A 7,756-nucleotide genomic window follows, 5' to 3' on the forward strand; every position below is an offset into this window, starting at 1 on the left:
GATTTGCAGATAACTTCCCAGGAGCGTCGTGGTGGCCTCAGATCGTCGAAATGGCAAACATTGGAGCCGAAATCAAAGAGAGAGGAGAGAGAAATCGTAGGGAGGAGAGAGAGAGTGAAATTTTTTTAATTTTTCTACATTTAAATCCGAGTTTTAGGCTATTTATAGGGCCGGATTTGTCGACGAGACACGTCACCTCATCGACGAGTCCCTGAAGAGTTTCATTGATGAACCTTCACCCCTCGTCGATGAAATTCAGAATTTCCAAAACCCTCCTCGATATTTTCTCATCGACGAGACATACCCTCATCGACGAGCCCATTTTCTGCGTCGTCAACGAAGTATGCTACACCCTCTTTCTATTCCCATTTTTCTCTCTTTTAATTATTATTTAATTACGATTATACTTCGGGTCATTACAGCTCAGCAGCGGTCTGATTTGAGGAGCTATCCCGATTTGCTCCATATATGGTCCTGGATGAGCCAAAGAAGGCTCAGATGTATTAGAGAGGGCCGAGATAGATGATACGCGTGCAGGTGGGGGCGTTATTGGTCTAGAACTTTAGTAAACTTGTGGATAGGGCTATGGCGGCAGAGGCCGGTATTCAAGAAGGGGAGAGAGAGGCAAACCAGAAGAAGAGACCCTTATCTCATGGGTCTTAGTTTAGCTCCAGTTAGAGTACGTGGAAGCGGCCTAGTAATTTTACGGGTCAGCAGTAGAAGTCAGGATCTTGAGCCTTTGAGGGGAGCTCTCCAAGTGCCACTTGTACCAGATGCCATAAGAATCATTTGGGGGAGTGCAGGGTTGGAACAACTGTCTGCTGCTAGTGTGCAGTAGAAGGGCATCAGGTGCGGGCCTGTTGCGCGATGTTGAAGTACCCACCTCTGTTACAATAGCATAGGAGAGGGAACCAAGCACCTCGAGGGGGTTACCAGGGGAATACAACCTAGGCACGGGTGTATTCTATGAGACTGGGTGATGCCGAGCCCCAGGAGATGTTGATACAGGTATTATTTATATGCTTTCCGATAAAGCTGTTATGCTTGTTGATTCAAGTGCAACCCACTCATTTGTATCTAGGAGGTTTGTTAAAGTATGTGAAATAGAGACTCAACCATTAGAAGTTGAGTTAAGTGTGGCCAAGCGATAGGGTTGGTTGTTGTATGTGGTAAAGTGGTTAGGGACTATCCACTGGAGATTCTTGGGAGAAAGCTGCCTCCTAGTCTAATCGTATTGCATATGCATGGATTTGAAATTATTTAAGGGATGAATTGGCTAGCATCTAGCTACACAAGCATAGAATGTGACAGGAAAGAGGTAGTATTCAAACCTTTAGGGGAGCAGGAGTTTAGATTTATAGGGCCGTGTGTGCGTTCTGCACCACAGATCCTTTCGGTGATTCAAATAAGGAGATTTCTTCAGGAGGGTCGCCAGGGGTACCTTGCATATGTGAAAGAAGCACCAAAGAAAGGATAGGAACTGGAGGATATCCCAGTGATAAGGGAGTTCTCGGATGTGTTTTTGGAGGATTTACCAGGATTACCTCCTGACCATGAAGTAGAGTTCACTATTGAGTTGACTCCGGGGACGGCGCCAATTTCCAAGGCTCTATACCAAATGACTCTGACTAAACTAAAAGAGCTAAAGGAGCCACCACAGGAACTTCTGGATAATTGTTTTATCAGATCGAGCGTATCACCCTGGGGAGCGCCGATATTGTTCGTGAAGAAGAAAGATGGGACGATGAGGATGTGCATCGACTACAAGGAGATTAACAAGGTAACCGTAAAGAATAAATATCCATTACCATGTATTGATGACCTGTTTGACCAATTGAAGGGTACTCAGGTTTTCTCCAAGATCGATCTGCAATCCGGGTATCATCAGTTGAAAGTGAAGTAAAAGGACATGTCGGAGACAACCTTTCAAACCCGGTATGTCCATTATGAATTTTTGGTTATGTCATTTGGTTTGACGAATGCACCTGCAGCATTCATGGACTTGATGAATAGGGTGTTCCACGCATACTTAGACCAGTTCATGGTGGTGTTCATTGATGACATCCTGATTTATTCGAGGAGTTCTACAGAGCATAAGACTCATTTGAGGCTAGTACTTTAAGTACTCAGAGAGAAGAGGTTATTTGCTAAATTCAAGAAATGCGAATTTTGGCTCGAATGGGTTGCATTTCTAGGACATGTGGTGTCCAAGGAAGGAATATTAGTAGACCCGGGAAAAGTAAAGGTAGCAGTAAACTAGGTGAGACCGAAGAACATACATGAGATTAGAAGTTTCTTGGTTCTGGAAGGGTACTTTGGTCGATTTATCGGGGGTTTTTCTAGGTTGTCAGGTGCTTTGACACAGCTTACGAAAAAGAACAGCAGGTTTGACTGGACTAGTGAGTGTGAGCAAAATTTTTAGGAGTTGAAGCAACGTCTAGTCATAATCCCAGTGTTGACCATTCTATCAAGGGATAGTGATTACGTGATTTATGGTAACGCATCCCAAGAAGGGCTCGGCTGTGTTTTGATGCAACAGGGTAAAGTTATCGCTTATGCTTCTCGCCAACTCAGGAATTACGAGAAGAACTACCCTATGCATGACTTAGAGTTAACTGCTATGGTTTTTGCATTAAATATCTGGTGGCACTATCTATACGGTGAAAAGTGCGAGATTTTTACGGATCATAAGAGCCTCAAATACTTCTTCTCTCAGAAGGAGTTGAATATAAGGCAACTCAGATGGCTTGAGTTGATTAAAGACTATGACTACACCATTAGTTACCACCCAGGAAAAGTTAATGTCTTATGCATTGAGTCGGAAGTAAATGATTATGTCCATTTCAGTAGTTGTGCTACAACATCAGATCATGATGGATCTGGAGAGGCTGCGAGTGGAGTTGGTGGACAAGGATCCACGGGCGTTCATTGCCAATTTAGTTATTCAACCAACTTTGTAGGAGAGAATCAAAGTTGCTCAGAAGGAAGACGCATAATTGGTAGAGGTTATGGAAGGGGTTCAGGATGGTTTAAATTTAGATATCAATATCTCAGATGATGTGGTATTGAGATTCTAGACTAGGATTTGCATATTGAATGACGCCGAGATTAAGAGGGTCATTCTAGAAGAGGCATATCGTTTGCTCTACATAGTACATCCGGGGAGTACGAAGATGTACAAGGATCTCTGAGAATCTTTTTGGTGGTCTAACATGAAAAGAGATATTGCGCGTTTCGTAGAGTAGTGCCTGACATGTCAGTAGGTTAAGGCAGAACACCAGAGGCTAGTGGGACAGTTGCAACCACACCTTATTCCTAAATGGAAGAGGGAGCACATCTCCATAGATTTTGACATGGGGTTGCCATCAGCACTCCACGGACATAATGCGATTTGGGTTGTGGTTGAGCGATTAATGATGATAGGCCCATTTTGTTCCAGTGAAGGTCAGTTATTCTATGAATAGGCTGCCAGATCTATATGTACAGGAGATTACATGACTCCACGACATCCCAATTTTTATCATTTCAGATCGAGACCCATGATTTACCTCTCATTTCTGGAAGAGTTTGCAGGATGCTTTGGGATCGTAGCTCACATTCAGTACTGCATTCCACCCGCAAACAGATGGTCAGTAAGAGAGGACTATCCAAAAATTAGAACATATGTTATGGGCGTGCGTACTAGATTTCGGTAGCAGTTGGATTAGATATTTGCCATTGGTTGAGTTCGCCTACAACAATAGTTATCGGGCAAGTATAGAGATGGCACCATATGAGGCTTTGTATGGTCACCGGTGTCGGTCTCCGTTATGTTGGGATGAGGCAGGCAAGTAGAAGATTTTGGGACCAAAACTAACTCAGAAGACCTCTGCAAAGGTCGAGCTTATCAGGGAGAGGATCAAAACAGCTCAGAATCGGTTGAAGAGCTACGCAGATAGACGTTGAGCGGAGCTAGAGTTTGAGGTAGGTGATGTTATATTCTTAAGAATTGCTCTAATGAAAGGAGTGAGGAGGTTTTGTAGGAAGGGCAAGCTGAACCCTAGGTACGTCGGGCCATTCGAGATTCTGTAAAGAGTCGGTTCGGTGGCGTACAGGATAACATTACCTCCCACATTGTCTAGGATTCACAATGTATTTCACGTGTCCATGCTTATGAGGTATATACTAGATCCTTCGCATGTGATCAATTACGAGTCGTTGGAACTCAGGGGCACGTTAGTATATGAGGAGACACTCGTTCAGATCCTAGATCATAAAGAGCAGGAGTTACGTACGAAAAATATTCCTCTAGTAAAAGTACTATGGCGTAATCATGCAGTAAAGGAGGCTTTATGGGAGTTAGAGTCATAGATACGTCAGAAGTATCCTTATCTTTTTAGAGACGCTCAGAGCTAGTTAGATAAGTAGAGCAGTAGGTAAGTGGTTTTATGTATGTATGCTTTGTTCATGTTTAGAGTATGTATGGTCTTTAGGAGAGTATTGTATGAATATTATAATCTCCTGAGACATGGTATGTAACCATGGTATTCCTCCGCCATAAGTGATGGTAGGTAATAAACATGGGACAGGGTTACTATGTGGGTGGCCATCGGAACTTACGAAAGTCGGCCCAGCAGATAAGTAGTAATCCAGTGGAAGTAATGGGAGTCAGTCAGCAAATTCCGAGAACAAAATTTTTATAAGGAGGGGAGAATGTAGTAACTCGAATAAAAAAAATAATAAAATAAAAAAAATAAAAAAAATAAAAATAAATAAATAAATATAATAATAAATATCTTGGAGGAGATATTTTAGTTACTTAAGAGCTAAGTTATGTATTTTTTTTATACAAGTCTCTCTCTCTCTCTCTCTCTCTTCAATCTTTCGATGATCATTTCCCATTTCAACGATCGGAAGTTACCACGAGGATCAGGGTGTGAATATCTACAAGTCTAGAGGAGCGGATTCTCAAACTCGAGAAAAAGCTTGGGTTCGATTTTCCAGTATCTTGGGTTTTTTTTTTTTTTTTTCAGGAAATAGGTAATTGGATCTAATTAAGTCAGCTTTTTAATGATTTTGAACCGTACAAAATGTTTATGGAGTAAATGTATTTATGTTTTCAGTTGAGGTTTCAAAAACCGACCGTTCAAAAGGTCATTTTTCAAACCTAGGATATATGGTATCCTACTTTAAGTACAAATGAACGGTGGGAAGGCCGATTTTATGTTTTTATACCATATATACTATGTTTTCATGGTTGCCTACGGGTTATGTTAAAAGTACAAGAGATTGTGCGGCAGGTGAGTAATATGTATGTATTATGTTATAACCAAAATGATGAATGTTTGTGAAAGACTGAATCGTTTGCAAAATATACTAGAACTTCTTGTGAAATACAGGATGATGTTTACGGCCATAAGGGCCAAATATATGTTTAACGGTTGTGAGCAAGGTATGATATGACGGCGGCTGAGGGTTGGAAGTTACATGTTAGGTTTTATGTGAAATGATTATAAAATATGGTTTTATTACTTAAATTACACGATATGCTTTAGGAACCCGGATGGACCATTATGTCCGGAGCACGGTACCATTGCTAGGATTTATATATGTGACCATGTGCGCCACACTGTACTGTAAGAGTGGTGTGGTAGTCTATGATGATTAGCCTCGGTAGAGGGTGTACCATACTTGGAAGGCCGGACTTTTAGGACACGGTAGGGCAATTGGGGCACGCAAATACGTTGCAGATGCTTGCGTTGTTGGAGTTATGATGTGGATGAATGTTGAGTTTGTCTGGGTTGATTACCCCAGGCTTAGTCCAGCCTTTAGGCAGCACAACCCTGACCACAGAGGTTTATACATGGCGTTAGTTCTAGGAGGTATCTTTTATGCATATTTACACATTTATGTAAATTATGTCAGAAAAATGAAACAAGTATTTCCAACTGTATATGTATGTATGATGTTAAGACAGCCTATTTTCGATTATATGAAGAATGAATGTTTTCTGTAAGCACTAAAAGCATGTTGCCCACACCTTACTGAGAAGTGTCTCACCCCAATATACAAATCATCTTTTTAGGAAACTACAGGTATCGTGCTTAGCAGGATCAGGGGGTGAAAGTTATATTAGTTCATTTTTGAGTGTGTCTGTAAGAACTCTAGCATATGTAAGTTATGTTGTTAGGCTTAGGGCTTATATTATGGTCATATGGACCGAACTAGTTATTCAGTTTTGGTCGGGTTGTAATATGGATGCATGGAAACCTTTATGTTTGAATGAACTTAGAACTCTGGTAATGTATGTATGGAGAATGTTTCATTACTTCTACTGCATTATTGTTAAATGATTATGGTATCAGGTACGCATACATTACTTTAATAGCACCCCGGGCCCACGTGGCGGGTCGGTGCGTTACACACTCCCTCCTTTATGATTTCCTCTTCCTCATTCAATTCTTATGATGCTTTATCCTCACTAAAGTAATTAGGAGCTAGCATTGGAGATAAAATATTAATGTAATTTCCTTTACTTTTACTAAGACAACATAAGCCAAAATTTACATTCGTTTGATCATCTAATAGACAACATATAAAAAAATAAATGCATACATAACTAAACAAAAAATAATAAACCCATTACCCTATGCAATAAATCAACAATGATAACGCATAAAAAACCGAATCATTAAAAATGAAACTAAAACCTTATTGTTTATTGCAAAATCGTTATCTATGAAGGAGTAAAACCCTAAATCTTCAATCTTATTGCAATGCACCTCAAACCTTATGATAATTGAATGAAAGTAAATAGCATGTCATCATCTACCATTTTTCTCTAAAATTTCAGGGAAAAAATCCTAGTTGTGCATTGGTATGGAGTTATTCTTGAACTATGTGATTCCCCAATTATTTATTGTGTGCACATTGGAAGCTACTGTGGATTTCCATCCAAAGTCATCAACTAAGGTTAATATTGGAATGATGTTGAATTAATTTAGCAAGTTCATAACTATTAGTAAGACAAGATCACTCTTCCTACTTTATATAATTATGACTTGATTTATTTGCCCTGCCTTGTGCTAAAAAAAGAAATCAAATTTGCAAAGAATTCTTGATAATGAACTTGCTTGAGGGATTGTGTAAAGAAATGGGTGACAATAGAATTATCTTTGTGACGCCCCGATTTTTGTTCAATTTTTTTTAAACAATAATAAATATATATATATATATATATATATATATATTCACTCGTCATCCACAACATTCACAAATGGGCCACGTCAACAACCCTACTACTATTCATACGACCCGACCTGCATTGGGTACCGGGTAAAAAGTCATTTTATTATTATAACCTAATAGCGGAAGATAGTATATACTTAACAACCAGAATACAATACTCACAGTATCAACATACATATATAAATACATCACCATCCCATACTAAAAAAAAAAAACTCAACTCTAGGGGAATTACACCTCCTCTAGTCCAAAAACTCACCCTGTATGTCAGGGTCTCAGCTCCCTATGGTCACAGAGCTCTATCACTTGGCCTATCCCTGTTCCCTGAAAAATTTAGATAATTTGGGTGAGGCACATCTTTGTAAGAAGGAATAAATTATTTATAGTGTGTGGCCATATGAGTTCAGTTAAAACACACTTTACTTTTCAAATCAACATTTCATTTGAGAAAAATACATTGATAAACATATTATCATAATGATATAGATATACAACACAAGCTTTTATAAGTTTTAAACCATTTCTCAAT

This window comes from Malania oleifera, chromosome 9 (assembly GCF_029873635.1).
Source record: "Malania oleifera isolate guangnan ecotype guangnan chromosome 9, ASM2987363v1, whole genome shotgun sequence".
Lineage (NCBI taxonomy): Eukaryota > Viridiplantae > Streptophyta > Magnoliopsida > Santalales > Ximeniaceae > Malania > Malania oleifera.